At 37.7% G+C, this 25,600-nt stretch overlaps 1 protein-coding gene across 1 annotated transcript in view; it reads left to right on the top strand.

Moving 5' to 3' along the window:
• Window positions 1-25,600, top strand: part of LOC114645332 (uncharacterized) — a 434,664-nt gene that overhangs the window by 85,797 nt on the left and 323,267 nt on the right. The gene's annotated exons all lie outside the window — the stretch shown is intronic.

Here is a 25,600-nt window from a genome sequence, read left to right as displayed (position 1 = left end):
CATGGAAGAATTCCCATGACAGTCAATCAGTTCAAGCTTTATATAGAACTGCCTTCACAAGATAATTCAGAAAGCAAACACTAATTAATTTTCTAAAACTGCTCAATCCTACTTTAGATTTGTATGGTTTGGAGTCTATCCTGGCAGCACTGGGTGTAATTCCATGTACACACACACACTCACACAATGCTCAAAGTCACTCACATCTTGCTAATTCAGAGACACCAATCAATCTGAAAAACATGCCTTTGGGAAATGGAAGGGAAACTGGAATACCCAGAGAAAACCTCGGCAGACTACATAGAGGCAGATTCAAACACAATGTCTTGAAGCCATGAGACAGCAGTGCTAACCTCTCTGTCAGCTGAGAGCCGAGAAAAAGAGACAAGAACAGGTTTTTTAAACACAACACATCAACAATAAATGTCAAGCAGAAATGATATGTGCTAGACCAGGGGTCCTCAGTCCCAGTCCTGGAGGGCCGCAGTGGCTGCAGGTTTTTGTTCTAACCCGGTTGCTTAATTAGAAAGCAATTCTTGCCAATAATTTAATTTCATGGCTTGTCAGTGCTTTAACTCTGCTCTGACAGGTAATTCTCATATCCTGGATTTTCTTCCGCTTTCTAAGGATATCATCCAAATGATTTGAAGGCTAAAATGGATGAGTAATTCTCAGTCCTTCACTTTTTTCTCTTCACTTTTCTTCCAAGTATTTAATTAAACCCAATAGTACATGATAAATACACACAGGTGTAAATGGTAACAAGCTAAATGGAGAAATGCTGGTCTCTTTTGTCATTTGCATGTTATTGTTAATTAGGAGCAATTAAAAACCAAGAATACAGCTGTTTAAGACTAAAATAAGCAATAAGGGTTCAAAATCTTAACGAGCGAGACAACTAAAGTGAAACCGAAGTGTTACTTGAGCAATAAGTGCTTCTTATTAAGCAATTGGGTTGGAGCAAAAACCTGTAGCCACTGCGGCCCTCCAGGACTGTGATTGAGGACCCCTTTGCTAGACAATATGGGATGGCCACAAAGAGTAATATAAACATAAAGAAATTAATTGTGCCTTATGTTAAGAAGTCCAAATGTCAGGCATTACTATAAATTGCTGAGATTTTTTAGGTAAAGAAGACGCTTATTTTGAGGTAAGAGTAGCAATGTGTTGCACGTTGATTAGCACATGCAAGTAAGAATTTCACTGTACTCTGTAAACATGACACTAATGGTGGCCCTATATAAACCTATCAATAAATTATGGACAACTATGTTTTATTTTTTATTTTAATTTGTAAGATTTTGTGTTACAAGGCAATTTGTCCTGTGTTGTTATAGTCTTTATAGCCCATCGCAAGGCAACATACAGTTTGTGATTAAGCATTACTGTATTTATATCATGGTGAAAAATGCCGCAAATACTGAGTGAGTGGCCAAGCAGGGTATAGCCAACCCAAGATTACCATTTGTGGGGTAAAACCTTTTACGATCATTCAAAAAGGGACTAATTAATATCATTATATATACCAGCATTCAGAAGTTTGGAATCACTCAAAGAATGTGAATAGAGAGCAGCGAAAAGGTGACTCTGGGATGTTGGCCTTAGAGATAGAGTGTCAAAGAGAAAGAAATAAAAAGAAAAGGTTAAAATGCGCAGATGTTTGAAATCATCCCAAGAAGTGGAACAGCAAACAGTCAATAGGCACTGAAAAAAAAGAATTTACAGTATATAACTGGCAAATAAAAAGACTCAGGTTAGAATAGGCAAAAGTGTAAAATAACCCATTGTTTGTATTCTTTTGCCCATTTAAACCTTTTTTTCACTGTTGCACTGGCGTTTACCATTTATATTCAAGGAAGCATCCTACTGAGGAACCGTAGGGTGTCTGTTTATCAAGCTACAGACTCTGGTGTACTTATTGTCTTGTTCAGCTGGGCCTTTATGTATCCTGGTTAAATCCAGTGTGCCCTCTTATCTCAAGAGAGAAGTGGACATCTTCATATGAAATCCAAGAAGCCCCCTGAGATGATGGAATGAAGGTGGGTGTCTTAGCTGTTGACGAGACCAACTTCATTAGAATCCTATCATGTGAAGCCTGAACACAAAGAGGACTGATTTAGGAACATTTATGTTAGGTAGAATGCCCAGTGGGGGCTGGATGGTCTTTTTGGCCTTGGAACCAATGCAGACTATATTTAATATACAATGATAGTATAAATAGTACAAACAGTAAATAAGTGTATCTGGGAGTGTTTATTTATACTTACATTTTTAGCTAATACTTTAATCTAAAGTCTCATTCATATTAGAAATGCACAGCACAATTGTATCAGTGGTCTTGAAATTTAAGCATTGGTAGCTGAAATGGAGCCATGGTATGGATTGAAACCAGATGTCTCTAGTTTATAGTACAATTCCTTAGCCACTAAGATACATTTGTATATATACAAGAGAAGGTCCAGTCACATCATACTTACAACCTTTGGAAGCAAGTCCAGTGAGACAGTGACTTTTGCAAGTCACGCCCTACTTACAACCATTTTCAAACAAGACCACGGTCATCTAACCTCTCAGTTGTTGGAATGCTTTTGGCAGACACACTTCCTGTGTTCTCAGGTCATGCCTGGGGCCAGAAAAAGACAAAGTATAATGTTGTAAAGAATTCAAAAACTGTTTGTTTCCCATTGTATCACCATTTAAGAGGGGTTTTGGAGGAGTGACCCCGTCTCCTTGGGGTGTGTTCAGCCCCCCTTTTCACAATGGTGCGTAGTGCTGGCTTGGGGAGGGGGATGAGGGGTTGGCGAGCTAAGCGAGCAGGGGGAAAAGCCCCCTAGTATATTTATATAAAGAGAGAGTATAGATTTGATGACTGGGGAAGGGCTGTGTACAAGTCATACAGATCCATCCACAGGTTATCACAGAGTTGCAGGTTCTTCTAGACAACGTGTGATCACTTGGTGATCCTAATCATTGTTGGGAAATTTGCTCCTGAGGAAGAAAGGTTCAATGCCTACTAATATTATGAGCATATTGGCCATTTGGCATTTCTGAATCTCTCAGAATAAATGAACTAGAAGCTGCAGAGGAGTATATGTGGCATTTAAAAAAGGAGGACCGAGGGGTACGGTGCCCTTTTTACCAGTCACCACACGTGGTATTCAGGGGTAACAATTGGTACAGGTAGGCCCTGAGAGATTAGTTTTGTTTTTTTTTTTTCTTTTTTGTTGCACCTTTTATATTTACTCCTTCCCTTTTTGTCACTTTATTTGGGTTCGGGGTAGTTCAAGGGCACACCCCAATAGCCCACAATATATAGCTATATTATATTTATATATGATATACTGTAAACATTAAACAGCATACCACATGTCCATATATCTTATACACTATTCTGAAAGTCTGTCTATTTGTCAATCAACCAAGTATACATGAAAAGCAAACCAAATTTATCTTAGCAGGTACTTCAGAAAGATTAACCTTCATGGGATGTGATAGAATTGTGCACTTAAAGAGCGTCTGAGTGTAAACACTGAGAGCCTGAACATCAGTGGAAAGGAAAGACAAGGATAAACACAGAATAGACTACTAGCTCTGCGAGACAAACAGTCCTTCAGAGGAAGTGCTTGCCTCTGGGGTAAGCTAGTGTATCAAAGCAAGCCCTGAGGTTTGCTTTTACAATGTACATACTGGATGTGGATTCCGGACCTGACGGTTATTTTGATTGAAATAGAAAGAAAAAACAAAAAAACAACAAAACAGTGCCCTGAAATAGTGATGTACATACTAGCTGTTTTTTTTTACTTTGTCTTTTAACTAAGTCTTAAACATATATACGTTTATCTGTTTCCCTTAATCCACTGCATTGGCTCCCTCAAGTGACAATCTATTTTTTACAGTATTTTGTATCTTTTGTAGCAGGCTTTATCCAACTGAAACAATAGCAATAATAAACCACATTAGGCCTTCTCTATGCAGTCTGGTAAACTCTGCTGTTAATAATGTCAATGCTATTGGGGTAGAGTTGGTTTAGAGTTAATAATTTAGTTTCATTTAGTTAAGCTTACTCTTCAATGTCTTTCAGTGGTCCTTTCCACCACAGTACTAAGCAGGCACGTCTGGACCATTAGAAGGTAAAGCTGCTCACTGCCACTTTATCACAGGAGCTTTGCAATGATATTACAGAGGGTGTCATAATACCCAAATTGATAACAATGCTGTTTGGAAAGGTGAGTTCCAGAAAGAGACAGATTCTTTGACTTTGAGCACTAGCCAGAGTAAAGTCCCATCCAGAATGGTAGGGGCTCAGAGTATATGCCGCTGGCACTAGGTGCAAGGTGTGCCAATTCAGTGCTGGGCACACTCACATATGGGGAGAATTTAGAAGTGCCATCCATCCTCATATACACATTGCACCGACTGCAAACAGGTATGGGATGAAGTTGTAGGACACTGGTCCATGAGTACTGAACACCAAACCATAATGCTTCCCAGAAACCAATTAATTTTGTTTTGTGCTTGCTTGTTTTCCCATATGATTACGATAACCTATTGACATAAACTCTAAGCCACATTCGTAAAGAATACTTACAGAGGACATGCTGGGAGACAGCAAAGCGTACCATAAGTGGTGAAGCACTTTTCAATAAAAGACCAGCCTCTGCTCTGTAGCTTTCACAAAAATGCAAAATTGCAGCCTCTTCATTTTCTTGTTCCATGTTATCCTTGCTTAAATCTTTGACATTGGCATTGCTGCTATGCTGGTGATTACCCTGTTTGGTTACACATACCACTCTTTTTCTAATCACATTTTTGCATGGTGTTTTGTGAAAGACATTATATAAATAAACATGGAGCATTATTCATTGTTAAAGTATTTTTCAAAAAGTGTGCATATAACCTGCAACATTCAATGTGGCTTAATCTAATTCTTCATGGCCTCTAGTCAAGAAACTCATGTTTTTTTTTTTTTAAAAGAGCATGAAAAAATAATCCTCGCTCTTAAGATTTCACTCTGTTGTCTTGCCCTGTAAACTCCATGTTTTTAAATTTTCATGGGATTTTGCTTGTTGCCCAAGTTGTGATTTTTCAATTTGTACTGTACATATCAGTTCATTTTGCACACAATTTTACATCTTTGGAATGTGAGTGGCACAAATGATGGCTTTCACTTCGTAGAAATGATCACGCAGAAAGACTATTTTCAACAAGCCCCAACTTCACAAGTATCTCTCGATGAACTTCAGTTTTTTAAAAAAGTAATAGCTGACAAATGTTAACGGTATTTGTTAGAAAAGATTTCCATGTTGAGCTAAAATTGAGTTCACTTGGCAGATCCATATTGGGTTTGGTTAAACTAACGTGAGTGAGGAACTATGAAGCGGTAGCTCTCTGTCTCCTGATCTGTCAGCCTCGGCGTATTCTGTCAATATACAATTGTAAATGAAAGGGAACCTCTGACTGCTTGAGATCCAAACTACTTGGCACTTTTACATTTTTATTTTCTATTTTCTGAATACCAGTGTGCTCTAAGGTTTGTGTTAAACAGAAAATTTTGTGTTTTTAAGTGTTTGTAATATTCATGTCTTGCAAAAATTGATGTTTTATGCCAAGAATCTTTAAAAACCGAAAATATGTTAACAGGAAAATGAGATACATGTAATCAAACCCTTTTTTTAAAAAATTGTATTATGTTTCTTTTCAGTGTACACATATAAACTGAATAAGCTGCTTAGAGAAGGCGTTGATAGATGGATAGACTTTATTATTAGGGGGCAATGTGTCTGGGTACGTGTCCCATTCAGGGTTGACTGACTGGGTAGGACTTCAAAATAAATGTAAATTGCTTAGGAAGAAAGTTTTAAAAATAGGCTAAACATGCATGTGGGCTGGCACCCTGCCCGGGGATTTGTTCCTGCCATGCGCCCTGTGTTGGCTGGGATTGGCTCCAGCAGACCCCTGTGACCCTGTAGTTAGGATATAGCGGGTTGGATAATGACTGACTGACTGACTAAACATATATAATAATGATCAAAAGAATGAAAAATTATAATAAAAATTCCAAATAAGGGTGTAAAAATAAGAAGATTGATCTCATCGGCCTATTTTGTTGTCTGATGTTATACACTGGTAACAGCAGTATGGTTGAGACTTTCTTGCACATGATTGGGGCGTGTGAATGAGGTTTGTAGCTGTAATGCTAATGACTGGTGGGCAATGGATGAGTGAAAAATAATGATAAATCAAGGCGCAAAACCAAAGCCCCTACATGATTAGGTTACAGTTGCTAAACCAGGCCAATGTGGTAGCAACCACCGCCACATTTTCCCAATGAAACACTTTGCCTATAAGAGCGGCCACTTTGATACACAATATTGAAAGGAAATGGCAAAAGCAGCATCTCTATCCAAAAAGGAAAAGGCAGATTTGTATTATTTATTGTATGAGACCAAATGGATAACCCATGTATCAGATTAAAAACATGAGGCCTATGTTGATTACGTAAATTTCAACCCATCTTAGATGGTGTTTTGTCATATAGGGTCCAATGGTTGACACTATTCCCCCCTTTATATTCTTTATTGTGCCTCAGATCCCATACACTTACCATTTCAGCAATTCCTCCCCCTTCCCCCCTTTATCTATATCCTGAGGCAATTAAACAGAGCGAAAGAACAGGCAGGACAAAGAGCTACACTTTTAACTATGTGTTATTATAACTCGTGCTATACAAGCAAATAGAAGGTGGCTTTGTAAACTGAGACCATACAACCTGATGATGCTGGATATGTAAATTCAGGTGGTGCAATAACTTATAATTGCATTTGATTCTTTTCGGTCAGCTCATCATGTGCCCGCTTTCTTCAGGTCATCATCTGGTGTGCTTTCGTCAGAATGCAACATGGCAGAGACAGGATGTCTTTACAAGCTGCTCTCTTTATTGTCACTGTGTGGCCCCTGACACAAACACATCTTTCTGGACTGTTCACCAATTGAAGACTCAGGCACGGCCTCAAACCTCAAGTAATTTTGTTTGTTACCATCCTTCAAGCAAATAACCAATAAAAGACATGAAGCGATAAAACTAGCCCTCTCCGTCACAAGTGGCCAGCAGTTCAGTCATAAAAACCAGCATTCCTAACGTTTTGGGGGTAGAGAAAAAAAATAGGTCTGTCCATTTTGCTTCGTTTTTAAACATTATAACAAGTAAAATACTAATATAAAGACATGCAAAATATTTACCAGCTTATACGCAACATATCACTCCACCACAGATGGGCTGTAAAGCTAGTTTAAAGTAAAAACTATACAACCATTGCAAATGTTTGTAAAGGTTTATTAATTAAAGTATTATAAAGTGTAACAAGATTTTTGATAGAATGAACGCTGTGTTCCTGAAACGTTTTATAAATACACAATTACATATTCATTTATGCATGCTGTGGGTTTAAGAGTGTGACCACTGAGCCCCGAAGTGAGTCAGAGGAAGCAACCTTGTGGTCAATTATCTACACATTTAGTAAGCAAGCCATTAAGAAGCTGAAATAAACTTTGCAATTTGTAATTTAATTTAGTGAGCAATTTCATTTTTTGTTTGGTCCAAAATAGTAGTCCTGCTACAGAAGAGAGACAAAATATGGAGGACTTAGAATCCAGAGAAACCAGGTATGCAGGTATCTGCTTTGAGGTTGATGCTATTAATCCTGCCACATTCCTTTCTTTCCTTTTTGCCCTTGGAAAAACTATAATAAAACAGAAAGAATTTTATTATAGTTCTTACTTTGTTGTTTTCTGTGATAATTAAAGAGAAGTTTAAAGATAATATGTGTTTCTGTCTGTCCCATTGTCCTGTTTAAAAGTTAACTCACCTTTGTTCTCAGTTTATTTAGTGTGATAATTCTAAAGCTTTGTTTTATTCTATGAAACTCTCAATAAACATAATTTAAATATTTCTTGGTGGTGATGTTGGCTTTTGGGAGGTTTTTGTTGTTTATGGCTTTCCTCTTGCGCCAACTTTATAACTTAAAAAGGCAAAAAGTCAAAAGAGTAGCCCAGGGAAGATGTCTGAATAGAATTAGAGAGACAGAGATAAAAACCACACAGGCAGCAGCATGGCATCTGGTCATGCCACTATGGGTAGTTAGGGCCCTGCAGGTGGCAGTAAACTCTGCATTTCAATGTGGTGCCTCAGAAGTAAATTCTTGCTAGAAGCACCTGAGCAAGTGTGGGCAGGAAACCTGAAGGCCATTGTGACTACCTGACCTGATTTCTAAGAGCAGATAAGCTAGAGTACAGGGGGCATCTGGGCTTGCTGGAGGGCTCTAGGAAGTGATCTCAGGACTGTCCAGGGCATGGGTTCACAGCCACTTTTTGAATTTGGACCAGATTCTTGTTTTCTCACCTGTTTAGTACATTAAAGCATGGAAGAAGGCATATGATCCTTCCTGCTCCTGTCTTACAACACCATAAATTTTGCTATTTAATATAGTTATAAGTGAAAATTTATTCTAACTATAAAACGGACACAGCTTTCATGCTGTTCACAATCTGGAAGATTATCTTTCGTTGGCCAGCAGGCTATATGTTGTTCACCATGTTCAAGGTTCTGGTAAGTTTTGTTGGTACTAGTGTTGTCCTGGAAAGGACGCTTTAAAAGTAACAAAGCAAGAGTGAGAGAACTGCAGATACAGAGTGAGCCAGACATGGCTGGCCTAGTAGAGTGGAGTGCAAATACCTATCTACATGGGCACCTATCTTCTAGAGCAGTCGTCCCCAACCTTTTTGACAGCAAGGACCACTTTACTAGGAGCAAATTTTTCCAGGGACCGGAGGGGAGTGGGGTTGGATGGGGGTAGTTGAGGATCCAGGGCGGATTCGTACGGCAGTTTTATACACAATTTACATTACATTTCTATTATTATTAAGTTATTAAGCAGTTCGCATACGTTTGCAACCCGAGATTTCTCTTCTTTTTTTGCATATAACAAAGACATATGCTTTACATTTGTCATTCCAACAGATTGCAATTCCAACAGATCACAAACATTAACACTGTTATCGTTTTTTCGTGTCTGCCATTTCTATAGGAGGGTGACAATGAGTTAAATTCCAATGGGTGTTTTTCAAATGTTGACAAGCAATAAGCAAAAGGTATCACTGAAAACCACAGAAAACAAAAACAGCAAAAAAAAAAAAAACAGTACGAGGAAAGTTCGAAGAAAGAATTTTTTTTTTACAATGTTTCTGTTTGGGGATCGTTGTGTAAATGTGCACAATTGAGCTGCGACCACAGATCTAACTGCTCTGTGGATGATTCATTCAAGCATTTCAAGGTCACTTTGTTGTAATGAAAGTATCTGCTGAATGTACTTCATAGTAACACAATTTCTATAGACTCGTGTCATATGGGGAAACTGTCGGGACCATAAAAATAATTTTTTGTAATACTCTCTCACCTCGGTCTCTCTCCTCTCTTCACTCTCTGCGCCGCTGCAAAGCCCCGCCCGCCAAGCGTTCTGAAAAGTCTGAGTGAGTCCCCGTTGCCGGCAGTTCTCTTGCGGCCCGGCTGTCAGACGGCTGCGGCCCAAGGGTTGGGGACCCCTGTTCTAGAGTATTCATTTCTTTTTTATATTAAAGTTATTTTAAGAATGAAATGATCATACAAATTCCTATGAAGTGGTTATATACTGTATAACAATAAAATATGACCTAGAATGAATTGAAACAGGGGTCTCATGGGTATAGAAACTCCATGGTGGGTTTTGGTGCCCTTGACTTTCATAGGATGCCTTTGATTCTGGAAATGATTTTAGGACTTGACCTTAACCAATGTCAGGATGGGCTTTAAAAGCTGATGTTAGACATGGCTGGTCAGAGTGTAGAACCAAGAGTTGAGATGGGTAAAGATTTGCTGGGAGAATGAAATGATGGTGGAGCTAAGTGAGAAAGAAAGTGGAGCTGACAGGGAATGATACACTTTGTATGTCTTGATGTGTGACACTGGAAGCTGTTCTGCCTGGTAAACAAGGCATAGACACCCGGTGTAGTACAAAATGCGTGGCTCTAAGTAGCGCAGGTGGGCATTTGCAATGGAACCCTGATCTAACATTTCAACAAATTCAAAATAGTGCTGCAAGAATCCTGATGAGGGTGCGGAAATATGAACACATTTCACAAATCCTTCGATCACTTTATTGGCTCCCTATCCATCTCCGTATAGAATACAAACTCTGTTTGTTTACTCACCAGTGTATCCATAGAAATGCTCCACAATATCTTAAGGAACTCCTTATACTACAATCCACTACAAGAAACCTCCATTTTGCAAATACCTACCGCCTTTGCCCCCCTGTGACCAAATTTCACACACAGGGTGACCGAGCCTTTGCAGCCGCTGCTCCACGGCTCTGGAATGCCCTAACAGAGAGCCTAAGAGCACAGCAGATTGTGGGCTGTTTTAAAAAACAGCTAAAGACTTTTCTATTTAGGAAAGCTTATTAACAAGAATGCTAAAATTATTGTTGTTTTATCTCTGTTTTTATCTTGCCTTGCCTTTGTTTAACTTTTTATGTTGCACTTTGAGATTTACTGCTAATGTAAAGTGCCCTATAAATAAAATGCATTATTATTATTATTATGAGTTTATCAAGGCTATGTTCACATTGCAGCTAAAGGTCCTGATTGTTGCTTCGTATCTGATTCTTTTTTTTTAATGTTCAAATTAATATTGCGACTGATCCAAATCTGATATGAGTGCAGAGATCTATCCTGAGAGTGCCCCAGATGAATAAATGAATAAAACAATTTTGTCAGATATATGCTAGCTGATGCACTACTTCACACTGTTTCAGAACAGAATGAGAATTCGTAAGTATATGATGGCAAGGAAAAGAAACAGGAAACGAAAGATCAGAGCAGTTGGTTTGTGCACATGTATTACTGCTGGTGTTTTGCACATAAGAGCAAGTGTCCAAAAGGACTGGTGAGACTGTGACAGGACAGGTCTGGATGCAAAACATTAGGAGAGGAGTGTAAATTCTTTCTGAAAAGTTTTGATTCCATGTCTTTTTTGCTAATCACATTTCTCCAAAAACATCACATCTTTGTAACATATGACTGAAAAATTGGGAATGGAGCTACAGCCTGAATGGAGCCCTTTTTTGGTTTTAAAAATCAACACAATGTACGTGGTGGTTCAAAAATGGCGCAGCTGCTGTCAAAAACATGAAAAGATATACAGTAACAATCTGAAACAACAAAAATTACAATAATAATTCCACAAATTGAATAGACGAAATCAGGATACTTCAGACTTTATCATAACTATTAATCATGAAAAAAATGTTGAAAATATATTAAAAAAACTCTAAACACAGCGAACTCAGACCTGCATTAATGAGATTCCCTGAGGTTATTACTTCCTTTTTGTCGTCAGTCCCTAGAAAAACACTACTTCGGTATTCTGCCATACTGTATTTTATTTCAAACTGGTGTACCTTCTTGTTGAAGTCAGTAACTATTCAAACACAAGGTTTTCATGGATATCAAATTAAATTAAACCCGTGCTGTGTCTTGCAATTATGTTGCAATTTGGTGAAAAACTGTTAAAAAGTTAACTTATGAAGCATTTTGAGAACCCAATGTTATCATTTAATTATTTCTATTCAAATACTCCATATTTTGTATTTCTACCTTTTCCTGGGGCTGGAGTTTGCTCTGCACATCTTTATTAATAAGCTCATGGTCATCCACAATGGGAAGAGGTGAGTAAGGGGGACAAGGAGAAGAAGCCTCTTCTGTTGAGCCCACCGTGATGTTCAAGTTCTCTGACATACAATAATCCCTAGCCATGGCGCTCTTTGGCAGCATTTTGCCAATTCCATCTCCCAATTATGAATTAAGCATAGATGTTATCTTAGGCATAGTTTGGCAATAGCTTGTTGTGCCATTTGCTTGCTTCAAGCAGCACTTATTTTCTTCTTCTTGTCATGATGCAACTCTTTGTTGTCTACTCACTAACTTTTGTAGATATCAAGTATTACGGAACACACCCATGAGCCTTTCTGTTGTCTATAACATCACACGGCGCAACATAAAAGTTTTTCACTGTTTTGTTTAACTTAAAAATGTGCAAGTATGTTTTCAAAACTTAAATATATATTTTTGTGGCTGGCTTGGTGGTGATCTAGTGGGTGCAGAGGCCCCACCACCTCATAGGTGCTGCAGAGATGTTTGCTCCTCCACTGGTCACAGAGGGGCTATGAATTAAAACCAGAACTTTTGTTTTACAAATATTTGTAAGTGTTTTGTGTTCTTCCTTGGTTCATTCATCTCTTAGTATTTCTCATCATTTGAACACCTTCATGCCAACTTTTTCTGCCTTGGGAAACTGCATTCCTGTGGATTTTTTTTTTGACTGAACGGTTAAGTGTAACATTTCAGTGCTATTAATTGCATTAAGCTATTTTAATCAAATGATTGGATTGTGTGTGGATCGGATTTCCATCCTTTCATATATGCTAAAACATCCAACAATTTTCAGTGGTTCATTCACATTTTCACAGCAACCTATATATAGACATAACCACATAATGGATAAAGAGGGTCCAGAAAATGGTCAATAGATAGATAAAATATATATACATTCTGAATGCATATACTGAATTTAACAGTTCAGATTTCCTTTTCTGTGAAAAAGATGGCCATCTAAAACAAGCTGGCAGTGCAGTAGATAAGCAGGGGAACCCGAGCTGTGTCATCTGCACACATTAACACATCCATTATGTATTTAGATATCATAATTTGAAGTGTGCGGCAAGTGTTTTGTGCATTATCGTTGCTTCCTGAAATCTGTGGAAGACCACAAAGGCATTAAGCATGAAATTTTGGCATGAAATAGCTTGAACATTTCTACAGAAAGCACCCTTTCCCACCCCAAACCGATTATAAATGGACCCTTTTAATTCTACATGCGGTTTCTTGAGTGCACATGACACTGGAGAGGTTATAATAAAATGGTGGGTACATTTCTAGGAGGAGAAGATCAGATTGTATCCAAAGCATGACATAACTGGCCTGGCTAAGAATTCTGGACAAAACCTTGACAAAAGTGACAAAAAGCATAGCTCTGTGAATGTGTCACCTGTCCCTGCCCGAGTGTCCATGGGAGCAGAAACAAGCCGAAGTGCAACAAGACAGTACTCGCTGAAACCGTGTTTTCTTTTTTTCTTCTTCAAATACATTTCATTTTGAATTGGGGCTGATATTGTCACCTCAGTCCCCTGGAAAAGAATCATTAGAATGAAGCCTGGGGCAAGTTCCTCTGGGAAATTGTGTTATTTAATGCAAATTTAAACAATTCTGGTACATTTATAGATACTTATCTTGGTGTCTCTATAGAAAGATTCAGGCAAATGATAAATTATGCAGTCTAGAAAAAAAATCACTTAGCCTAAAGAGCATATTTAACAGTTGTTTAATAGCAAATCTATATGCACAAATGTTTTTTATGTGTATTGTCATGTTTCTGGTGTCTCTGCTTTCTCAGAAGCATTTTGTAAGGGATGTCTGTTAGTAATTTGTACATATTATTCTGTTCTATTTCCATGCCAACTCATGGCAGCTGGAGCCTCTCCCATCAGTCCTTGCTGAAGGGGGTGCCAATTACACCTATCCATATTTACACATAGACCAATTTAGAGCAGAAAAACGATCTTTCTAGTGTTGCACTGTAGCACTGTGGCCAGCACAGCTATTTCACTGCCCCAGAGACCTGGATGTGACTCACTGGAAGTCAATGTCTGTGTCCAGTTTTCCTCATGTCCATATGAAAGTCCCAATGAAATACACATCAGACCATAAATGACCATAAATGTGAATATGTTCATTACTGAGTATGCAAAGGACTGGTGTCCTAATAGGGCTTCACCCCCTGGAATAAGCCAGTGTAGAAAATGAATGTAGGAAAATGAACCTAACAGTATTTGGAAGAAACAGAAGTTCTTAGAAGAAGAACCACAAATGGAATCTTTACAGATGGCACACCAGCTGGAAATTCAAGAGGGGTACACGAACACTCCATGCTATACCACTTTGAATAACATTCTTCATGTTAACATAAAAAACTAAGAACATATAAATAAAATATAAAATTGTATACTATTATATAAGTTTTAAAGTAGTGCAAACAGAAGAGAGTAGCATGAAATTAAATTCGGTCAAATTAAATCTTTGGTGGTCAAAATCTTTGTTAAGAGATTAAAATGCTGGTCCTGAAGCCAGCTGGCCACTCTGTGCCTTTCTAGGTAGACTTCAGTGGACCTCTCAATGCTGTCCACAATGATCTTCCAAACTGCAACCACATTTTGTGAATGGAGAAGTGATCAGCAGTTCTGTTTTGCACGGTTGGTTTCAAGTTTATGCTGGAATGGATGTCTATTATTGCAGCCAATATGGACTCCTTATCTTGTTGTGGACTTTCCCCCCACCTCATAAAGAAATGCTTTTAGTTTTTTTTGTTAGTGATTACATACATATGCATATGCACGTATGCATGAGTGTGTATGGGTAATGGGCTAGCATGCCCACAGTAAGAGATGCAAGATTGGTTTTGAAAATAAATAAATGGATGATGAAAGTTGATCAGTAAGTGCTTGCTGGTATTGTCATTTTTCCCTAGCAGAAGTTATGGGGAAGTGTATTTAAAATTAAAGCTAGGAACAACTTCTTTATGCAAATAGTAGTTAGACTCTAGAAAAACTACCAAGATATGTAGTTGAAGCAGAAACCTTGATAACCTTTAAGAATAATTGGGATGAGATATTGGGACAGCTTAGTTATTACCTAAACAAATGGGCTTGATGGACTGAATGATCTCCAGTTGTTTGTCAAATTTGTTATGTTCTGACCCTCAAGATGTACCATAGTTTTTATTAGAACGTTGTTCTATTCAAATGGAGGACTTCTAGAAGATAGGCATATTTACACTAAATACTGGACTGAGACCCTTGGGATCAGCCTGCCAAATTGAAGAAATAGGACTGAAAGGCTGGACATGCCAGAAGGGTGAGGCCCACCAGCTTGAGACTACACACATATTGTAACAGCATGGTTACCTTTCAGGACGGTGAGATTTAGAAGAAAAAAAAAACTAGGCAAAGTAGTAAAATATAAACTATTTGGGATGTCCTATATCCAATTCCACCCATTACTCTTTATTAATCTTAGCAAGTTGCTTTTCTTGATTGCTACCTTATGCCCCTTTCAAGTAAGAGAAATCTGTCCTTAATTAAATCTTGAATGGAAATGTGTTGTGTTCGTCTCCCTGGTCCTCAGTTTTTAGTGTTTGTGTCAGTTCGACTCTGAAGCCTATTAAGTAGACCTCAGTTTTGAGTTGTCCTTGATTTCATCGTTTTGTGCTTAATTTAGGAGTAAATCCTAGCTTGTGTGATTACTTCTCCACCTCCTCCAACTTAAAAAAAACATGACAAACACGCTCATTGTTGACCAGCTCACTTTTTAAAAGTGCAAACACACACAGTACTGATTAGGACTTTAGCCTTACGCTGGTCCTATTTTCATTGTTTGCTATTTTTACCCCACTCTCTTACTTATTTTTTTAATATTTTCTGTTTTCATTTTTCCTAAAAACTTTATCTACAGTCTTTTGTTTTTGCTTTACTGGACAAGGCCTCTTGATGCAAGGTTATTCTCAGGTGCTCCATGAAGTGCAGTAACCTGAGAGGAGCATTTAAGAAGCATTCTCAGCATCTGTTGACTGCAATGCCGTGATCTACTTTATCTATCTTGTGTTCGTGCTCATTTTTTAAATTCTATGATAGTAGCTTTTGGTGTTCCTTTTTTTGTAGGTATTTTTAATTCTTCATGACCCCCTTATTTTGAAAATTTAGCATTGCAATTTGAATGACTGTTTTGTATTTTTTTTCCTTTGTTTGCTCAAACCTGATTGCTTAATTGCCTCTTTTATTGTAACTACGGTTGTGCTTTTAAATTAAATAGCTAATTTTGCTTTTGCTCTGTTCTCTTTCATGTTTTTGTCAAGATCTTGTCTGTAGTTTTGATTTTTTAGCCTTTGCGGTGATCTCTAAAATTAATTCGGATATCGTTCTGGTAGTTTTAGAGATCAAACATTTAAATAGTCAGGTCTTCTTTAGATTAAGAACGCGTTTGAAATTTGCCATTTTGTTTTATTATGAGTACTGCCATTGTTTGCGTTTTTTGATGTGGGGTTGCCAGGATATTGCTAGTGTGTGTCGTGTGATGTCTCAGTATAATGGTCCTAACTGTTCAAATTGGTGGATAAATCTAAACAAACAAACAAAACAAATCTCATTATTTTTGTTAAGATATCTCTGGTTCTGTTCTTTAATTTTTATTTTATATTTTGGCTTAGGCTACATAAAATATTCTGTGTTATTGACTTTCTTACTACATTTCTTGTTGTACAATTTTGTTGTATTTTATTTATGTAATTCCTGCCCTTCCAGTTGCGACTTGCACCTGTTCTTACATTCACGATTCATCTTCTGAGTCCATCTTACTTTAAACTGCTGCCACCCTGTGCTGTCAGTTCAGTTATTTTGTGAATTATATATTAGTTTTTGAAGTTATTGTTTTTGATTTTTGAAACTTGTCTCCTTGGATTTGAATGAATAAACTCAAATGTTAAAAGTTTTGCATTGGGACTGGTATTTTGGCTCACATCATAGCATTATTTAACACGTAGATCCCTGGCAGAAGTATTCATTACCAGAAATGCTAAGAATTGCAGCTGATCCACCAAATCATATAAATCATGTATTTGACTTTTAACTCTGGATGTTTACACTTCAAATGCCTTGCATCACAATGAAATAAATGATGCATTATAGTTTGTTTTTTTTTTCATAGTGCAAGATAAAAGCCTTTCATATGTAAGCAAAACTGCAAGGTAAATCTCTATGTAAATATACAAATGTAGGAAATAATTACATATGTCTGCATAACCATTTAAAGCGTGAATATGTAAAGCCAGCATCTCTCTTGGTTGGATCAATGTCTGTGTATCTTACAGGATGGTATTCTATGTGTTTTGCCTGGCTGTCTGACAGCTTTACTCACATAAAAAAACAGACGAGATGAATTCCAAAGTCAGGTTTCGCATCCTCTGAGGTGGATTGCTTTCTGTTTTCCATCTTGTGACAACTCTTACAAAGGCCACTTTACTGCTGCCGCTGGATTGAGTCTCTCAACTATGGCTGTACAATTTCCTTTAAGATGGCAAGTTGAAGTTTTTACATTCAGAATAATGTAGTGATTAAAATAAGTTGAAGTTTACCGAGACAGACTATTTAAAGGCTTTCTGTGAATAGTCAGCTCACTGCCGGCCATTGCTGGGGACCATAATTAAAATGGCACAAATAAAGGGAATCTAATTAGAGGTCCCTCAGCAGCAGCTCATTAGTGCTGCAGGATAGTAAATGCAATTTTTCAACAGTAATAAATTAAGCTACTTGTCTTTACATATTTAAATATTAAACGGCATACAATGTATATGCACATACTTAATCATATTATGCAGTTAAGATTAATTGATTTTGTGGAGTCACTCAATGACATCATGCATTGTGAGAAAGGATGTTTTTATTTTATTTTCTTGGCCAGTCCATGTGTCATTTAAACTTTTATTTTATTTCTCCATAGTATAGCTTGGTTAAGAATGACATATCTTGAGCTGCTCAATATAAGAAGTAACAAGTAAAAACTCAACACAGGCATAATTAAAATCAGTAAATCAGCCCAACACTCTTCTTGTCACCTAATGCTAACATAGTATTGCAGCATTTACAACAGACAGTGGTGAGTGAACCCGTCTTTCTGTTTAAACAGTCATCTGTTAAATGAAAATTGAAATGGTCATTTATTCGTGAACATTTTAATTTTACCTGTTTAGTGAACATTTATATTTTTCGGGCAGTCCATTATGTGCTCCAGTGATAAAGGCTGTTGTTTGTTCCTTAGCTACAACTCTTCTACAGCAATGACTGGCCACAGTCTACTGAGAGGGTGGAGTTGGCTCCTTTAACCTATTTTTGTTCAGCATGACAAGTCACTATGAAGAACCAGGGATCAAGGTTCAATGATCAACAGCATTCAGTACCTTCTTCGGCATGTCTTCTGTTCCATTAGTGTCCCTTATCAGGCCACTGCTGTTAGACTGCTGAAAGCTTTTCCTGACAAGCAGGTGTGAAGTGATCACTGCCCAAAGCAACATCAACGCCTGAAATAGGGTAACGTTTTTATATCTGCAGAATCATATCGTCTATTAAAGTAAAAGGCAATGTAATGTGTCTTGACCATGTTGCCACATAGCATTTTGAGCTCCACAGATGAATACCCATTCATAAAATATACAAGGAACCTATTTAGCTATGACCTGAGCTATACACATTTCTATATTCCTTAGATTATGACAAGAATTGGTGCCTTGTTTAGAGGTACTCAAAACCTATATAATAAATTTAACACATTTTTTATTTTAGGAAAGGCAGTTTTTTCTTTTTCAAAACAGCAAAAGATCAGGAGATCAAAGAGGAACTAAAGTTGTACTCCAAAAAGGCTACTCCACAATCCATAATGAGGAACTGAAAGACAGATGTTGTAACTAGTGATGCAGCGACCACGTAATGGTCTGCTGGGGTCTTAATAGCACTGTGATGGCCCCCCAGCTTCAATGCCAGGAGGTTCCACCCTCTGGGCTTCTTATTCAATACACAACAAAAGGGACAAATCATTGCAATAAACAATAACTTTAAACTTTCATTAAGAAAATATATAATAAGAAAACAAATCATACCTACTACCAATATCTATAAAACATTTAAAAACAAAAAAAAGGTTTAATAAAAAGAACTGGAAATCTGGCTTTAATATACAAAGTTAGAAATGGAAAGGTGATCGGCCCCCACCTTGACACTTTGTATTTGTGAGTATCCTCACTCTTGCCAGGTCTGAAAACGTTAAAACATCAAAAGTGTTGCTGTTTTTTAACCACCTGCTGGCACTTCATAGTGGCATTGCATTTATAGGGGTCTTACCTTTTCCAAAGACTTTAACCCTTTATTGGCATGTTGGTATTTGCTGCCCTTGTCCTTATATTTGTGCAATACAAAGGACTAGAAATTCATCATATCTTAAATTTTCTGGCTATTCCTTTGCACTCTGTTGTCTGTTATGCCCCAACTATACCTTAATATACTTATACAGTTTATATATACATTAAAGAAAGACAGTTTCAGTTTCTAAATATATGCATTGATCCAGGCATGTGTTTCGTAAATAATTTGAACTTGGGCAGCATTGGGCACAAAGTGCTAACTAATTTTGGGTGGAATGCCAGTTTACACACACACACACGCACATACACACACATGCACACACACACCCACACACCTACAGAAATAATTTAGAGGCGAGAATGAACTTAACTTGCCTGTCTCTGGAGTGCTGACTCGCTAGTTTAGACATTTACACAGACCCCCATAGGCTTTATAATGGTACTCCAGTTTCTCCCCCACTCCAAAGACGTGTATTGAATTCATTCTTGACTCTAAATTGAGCCAGTGTGAGTAACTACATCTGACGATGGGAACACATCCATTTGAGGGTGGCTATGCATGCAGTTCTGTTCACATAATATTTGGTTCTTTGCCTGGACTGAATAATGAAATATATATATATACAGTATATGTGTGTGTGTGTATATGTATATATAAAGTATATATATATTCACATTACATATATATATTATACACAAAGGGCACCCCACTTAAAGTAGGAACAACAACCAGGTGCATAACTCAAACCCAGGATTTTAGATTTGTCAGATGGGGCACAGTTCACTGTTGTTTTAAAAATATGACTTCATGCAATGTTTAGAGTTGCTATTTCTCAGCTCTAAAAGACTAGGATGAAATTTCAAGTTTTGTCTGTGTCTAGATTGCAAGTTTTGCGTGTGTCTAACACATTTCTCAGAATAGTAGGGCTTTTCTGATATTAAATCAGAAAAATTGAAGAACTGTGTATTGGCCCAGTGTGAGGAATAGTTCTTTTAGAGACAGAAGCACAAGCTGTTAAGAAGCCAATGCCACCATGAACATCATTTGGAAAAAAATGTCTTAAATAGTTCTGTCAGGTGACTGCAGTACCAATCACTGGAGCATCTGAGGAGTGTACAAACACTAACAGAGCTCTGTCCCTGAAAACAAAAGACACAGCTGAAGGTAAGAGATTGTGAACAAATAAAAAAAACAAAAACAACATAAACAATAAACAAATATCGGAGTAGGCAAGATAATGAAAACAATCAAAAATGTAAGGAATAGCTAAACTTCTATGTAACAACAACCTGTTTTTGGCTTCAGATATATAGATTGATTTTAATACATACACCTAACTGTGATTGTATTTGTTCTGACATATTGTCGTGAAATTCTTCCATCTTGAAAGAACCAACACAGTAGCTGTCTTTTAAAAATTTGCATAAAAGGCCAGACCTGCCCTTATACAAGTATAAATCAGAAACTAATGAATATAGTCAAGACTCCATTCAATTTCTAAAACTCCTGCATCCATTCCAGGGTTGAGTTTTGAACCGTTAATATGTATTTTTGTAAGTTTCATCTACACATAAACTGTTATTGAACATTTTGAATTATTTTATTGTTATTCTGGCAATGCCTTTTCGTGTTTTTATTTCTGAATCAGTAACAGCACACTGCACAATAACACTTGACTTGAGCATTTCTAGTTTTCATTCTGTTTCTCTATACATTTAACATTTGTTTGCTCAGAGGTTGATGCGCTTGTTGCTTCCTGAGCAGCTCTTCTTTTCTCCACCCTAGCGGACCGCTTCTTCTCTTCATTCGTTGGCATCTTTTCTCGTTAAAACTGATTAAGTCAGTGTTTGTGTTGCAATTACTTAGCACATTTTCTTTAATTTTTCACTTAAGATATGAAGAGGTAGGGGAAGTGACGGCGAAGATGGTAGGAATGAGAACGGCGCCTGTACACATGCACCGCATGGCCACCTTGCTGGCTGCTGCCGAGAGTTGACTCTACAATAAAATAAAATAAAATAAGAATAAAAAGAGGAATAACCTTGGAGGTCAATCATCACCCCGAAATTGGATAGTAGACGTAACGTAGTATTTGTGTACCAAATTTCAGGTCAATAGGTCAAACGGTTTGCGAGCTACAGTTGATTTAAAATCCTGGACAGACAAACGAACAGCCAAAGTAGCGTATTATGTATAAAGATAATCGCTGCCACTTTACAACATTCTTTGCATGGCTACAGCCATATTGTTTACAGTTGCTATGCCTGCTGCAGGTCACATGCCTGTAAGTTATATGGCTTATTGTATCCCCATACAAATTGTCTCCTGCTCTCCTTAGTGTTAGAGGAAGCCAAGTTTCTGCCAAGGAGTCTTTGAGGATTGCTTGCTTGTTCTTTCGACTTTGAATCATATGTGTACATTATGATCATTATTTTGACTTCCTTCTAGTTTTTAATTTTTTTTTTTTTGTTCCTTAACCAGGACTCTGTCTATGTGTTTTGTGCCTGTAGTCTTGGTTGGACATTTTCACTTCTGTTTGCAGGCCAAATCTTGCATGCTGTAAAGAACCACATTTGGTATCATGCAATAATACAACAAGTCTGCTCTGAAGCACTGAAGCCAGGACATCCTCTCAGTCAGAAGTTCGGTTAGTTGCTTGAGCCAGTAGAGTTGTGCTTTGCCTTGACTGACTAAGCTGGTTGCTTTCTGAACTCTGTGTGGACCCAAATCTGAGTCCCATGAGTCCAGTAGGTGTGAAGCTGCCAAAGTGAAGTGAACTTGTTTAGATAGCTCTGTACAGAACAAAGCCATGAATGGGACACTGGACTATCGTGGTGCACCATCAAGCTTACATATATTTACTCATGGTTTGAGGTCACTTAACCTTCAACTATTGGAGAAAACTTATGATTTGATTATTATTCAAAGTACTGCAGAACTTATGCTAATGTGCTAAGTCTTCTCCAAAAAGAAAACTCTCTTGCCTATATGAGATACAGGCATTATTGTGTGCACCAGTGTGGCACAGCATGGGTTGAACTGATAAGCAAGTTCTTATAGAGTAGCCATAGATTCGTTGACGTATAAATTCAGATTATCAATATGAGTTAGCAACCACATTGCCATTCTTCATATACCATTAGAAAAGAAATCACATAATGTGAGTGTCATGATTTACATTTATATTTTCTATCATTTTTCCTGGATTTTCTATGATTTTTAAATACATTTTTGTGTGTTTCATACACAGGGGATTAATTTCTGACATTAATTTCTTTTTTGAAAAATTTTCTAATTTTTTAACGTCAGTCTCTGTCTCAAGATCGCTTTATTTTGCCAGTGGACTCCTCTAAATTGGGGATTTTACATTGCCCTCTTCCGTGTAAATCAATCCCATTGATTGACTTGATACCCATAATTTTGATGGGATTGATACCCAATCCCATTGATTGATACATTGGGGCCATGCAGCAATGATTCCACTGGCACACTGGTATAAAGGTCACCTAAGCCGCTCCTCAATATTCGAAGTTGGACAAAAACAATTACTTTATGCATGTAATGTTACCGTTTTTTTCGATACCTTTTGATTTTAATTTCAGCATGGCATTTTGGGCTCTGTCAGTCGTTCTTCTGACTTCCGGTTTTGACCTACCCATCATTTCTTGAACTATGTCAAAGAAACTTTCAGTGTGGTCAGTCAGTCCAGTGAGGTCTGACTACATCAAACATGTTCATGTTCACTGCCCTCCAATCCATTCATTCAGCTAATGCTGTAAATGCAAGTAGAAAAGAACACTTTTTGCATCATCTTTTTGGTAAGTGCAGGCAATCTTCGTATCATTCTGACATCAGCTGGTTTATCAGCACATTCAGACAGGCCATCCAATGACGGGTGCCACTCTGACTAAGACTGAAGTTGCCAAAATGCATATGTCATAGCAAATTTCAGCACAAAGAAGACCTTCTCCTGTGTGCTTGTCGCCCTTTTAAACACAACTCCCTCTGGCAGGTGCAGACACATGGCTGGAGACTGAGAACAAAACTGTGCAGTTCATAGAAGACAGATTTAGCATCTGCTGTATTTTGTACAATGGACTTTTTAAAATCTATTTTTCATTATGGAATAGCCCGATATATGTGTTATCATATTGGCATTTTCCTTCATTTGCCATTGTTGCCTCATGCTTCTGTGCAGTGTCATGATTCGTCAGTTTTGCTGAACAGCCTTGAGGAGATTCCATTTGAGAAGTCCAGTATAACAATGGAGTTATTGATCGGTGACTGATTGATTGAAAAATAAATGGCAAGCTGCATGCTTCAAATGTGCTATCCTGAAGCAGCATTCTTCAGTGACCGCTTCAAGGCAGAGCAGTTGTAACCCATGGCAGCAGATTAATGTGTGTGTGTGTGTGTGTGTGTGTGTGTGTGTGTGTGTGTGTGTGTGTAGAGAAGAGCACCTGTGCAGAAGTGGAGAAGTCGATGAGCTTTATTCCTGAGGGGGCCTCCCTTCTTCTTGTGTAGCTAATACTCTCTCGGCCCTCCTCCAGCAGAGCTCTACCCTACTGGCCTCCTGTAATTGTTTTAGTCTACTCTTTAGATAGTCCTGCTGGAAAATCACATTGGGGGATGGGTTAGAGGGGGCTTCCTCACTCTAAATTTATTTTATTAGTAGCCTGAGATGATTCTGAAAGGAAATGAAAAGCCTGAAAATGTGATTTCTTCTTGCTGTTGAAGAGGAACCTTCACATGCAGTAAAAACTCAAAACAACGGATACGTCCAACAATAAATCTCTGCAACATGCAGCTGTCCCTATATTGGCCAGTGTCATGTGCTCCAGAAATGTGAAAGAGGTCCAGCTGGCAGACGCTGGTCCTGCTGCAGCCTCAGCGCCGCTTTCATCCATTCACATGTGGGGGCGCGCCAATGAACTCAGCAGGCACTAATTACGCCAGTTCATACCTAAGGAGACAAGTCACTAACGTAAATGCCATTATTCACCATACCCCGGCAGAGAGGATCAAGGCGTCCTCCTAAAAGAGCAAATGTTTAGTCAACAGCTGCTTTCAGATGTACAAAAATCATTGTTTTCACTTGCCTGCTCACTTTCTAATCTGCGTGGTCAAGTGCCAGATTGCTCCGTTGAAGCTGTCTGCCTGAACAGCCTCCTTAGGTATGTGTGCTCTCCAGCAACATGCCTTTTAAAAGGAGGAGGTTACATCATCAGGGTTACTTAATCATTTACTTAAAGACTTCAGTAAAAACAAAAAAAATAAAAAATTAAAGTATGACAGTCATTTGTCAGATGGCTCCATAGTCAATCAAACCAAATGTTTGGAAAGTTTATCCATTAACTTTATACATTAATACTTTTTTTTCATTTAAAAATTACATTAATGTTTTTCTACAATGTGAACAAACGATATAAGCATTACGTTTAAAAACTCTAACAAGATAGCTTATTATTGGGTCACAGGGAGCCTGAGTCTGTCACAGCAGCAGTACTGGTTTACCCGTTAGCCAACATACGGGGCCACCTTAGGTGCCATCTTATAGGGGGTGCCAGTTTAGCAGGCCAATTTCACTTTGCCAAGGATGTGCTGTATGTGCTTTTCGTACCCTTAAGAATGCACCATGTGGGATTACGGGGAATATGTCAAGGCCTCTGTTAAGTTTGAGGAGTATTTTAATATAAAAATGGCGAAGGAAATTAGGCAATCAATATCACAAAAAGGAAACAAACGAAGAGGACTGGCAAATTTAACACAGAGGTATGAACATAACCTAAATCCTGTTTATTTTATATCTGCACTATCTCTCTTAGCACAAACATAAGTCCAATAAGCTCATGGCACTAGATGATTGATGTGCAAAATTAGCCTGCAGGCTGTTAACTATCTACTTGTACTTAGTTACTTGTATTTTCTTTTTTTTTCATATGCATAACAGCGGTATCTAAACATTACAGACATCACCAAGTGGTCAAAGAGCTTTTAAGAAAAACACTGCACATTCAGCCTGAAGTTCCTTTAATATATGAATTAATCATTCTATCTAAGAATGCTTCCATGGCCATATTAATTCAACACTGAATATGCTGCAGGGTTTGATTTTGTTTATATCCCTCATCATTTAACAGCTGCAATCAGTAACATGGATTAGTAATATTATATAAAAAGGTAATAGGAGCAACTAGGTATATTTTATAGCACTGTCATTTCAGACCACTTTTACAATGTCTAGAGTAAGGAAGTCCAGGGAAGTAAAAATAGTAAATAGAGAAGTTCTCAATGTCACTTCTGTCCTTAAATTATTGTTAAATGCCAGTTGTGTTATGTTTAAGTGATATAATGTATAATGCACATATTTGCAGAGATAATTGTGCTCTTTAATTGAATATTTGAATTACCTTGCATGCACTTTGTTCATGTTTAGTTTGTCATTATTTGGGTCTATTGTATAATAGAAATGCATGTGTGCTTTTTAC

Source organism: Erpetoichthys calabaricus, chromosome 2 (genome assembly GCF_900747795.2).
Source record: "Erpetoichthys calabaricus chromosome 2, fErpCal1.3, whole genome shotgun sequence".
Taxonomy (NCBI): Eukaryota; Metazoa; Chordata; class Cladistia; order Polypteriformes; family Polypteridae; genus Erpetoichthys; species Erpetoichthys calabaricus.
This window is presented reverse-complemented; position numbering and strand designations above follow the sequence as displayed.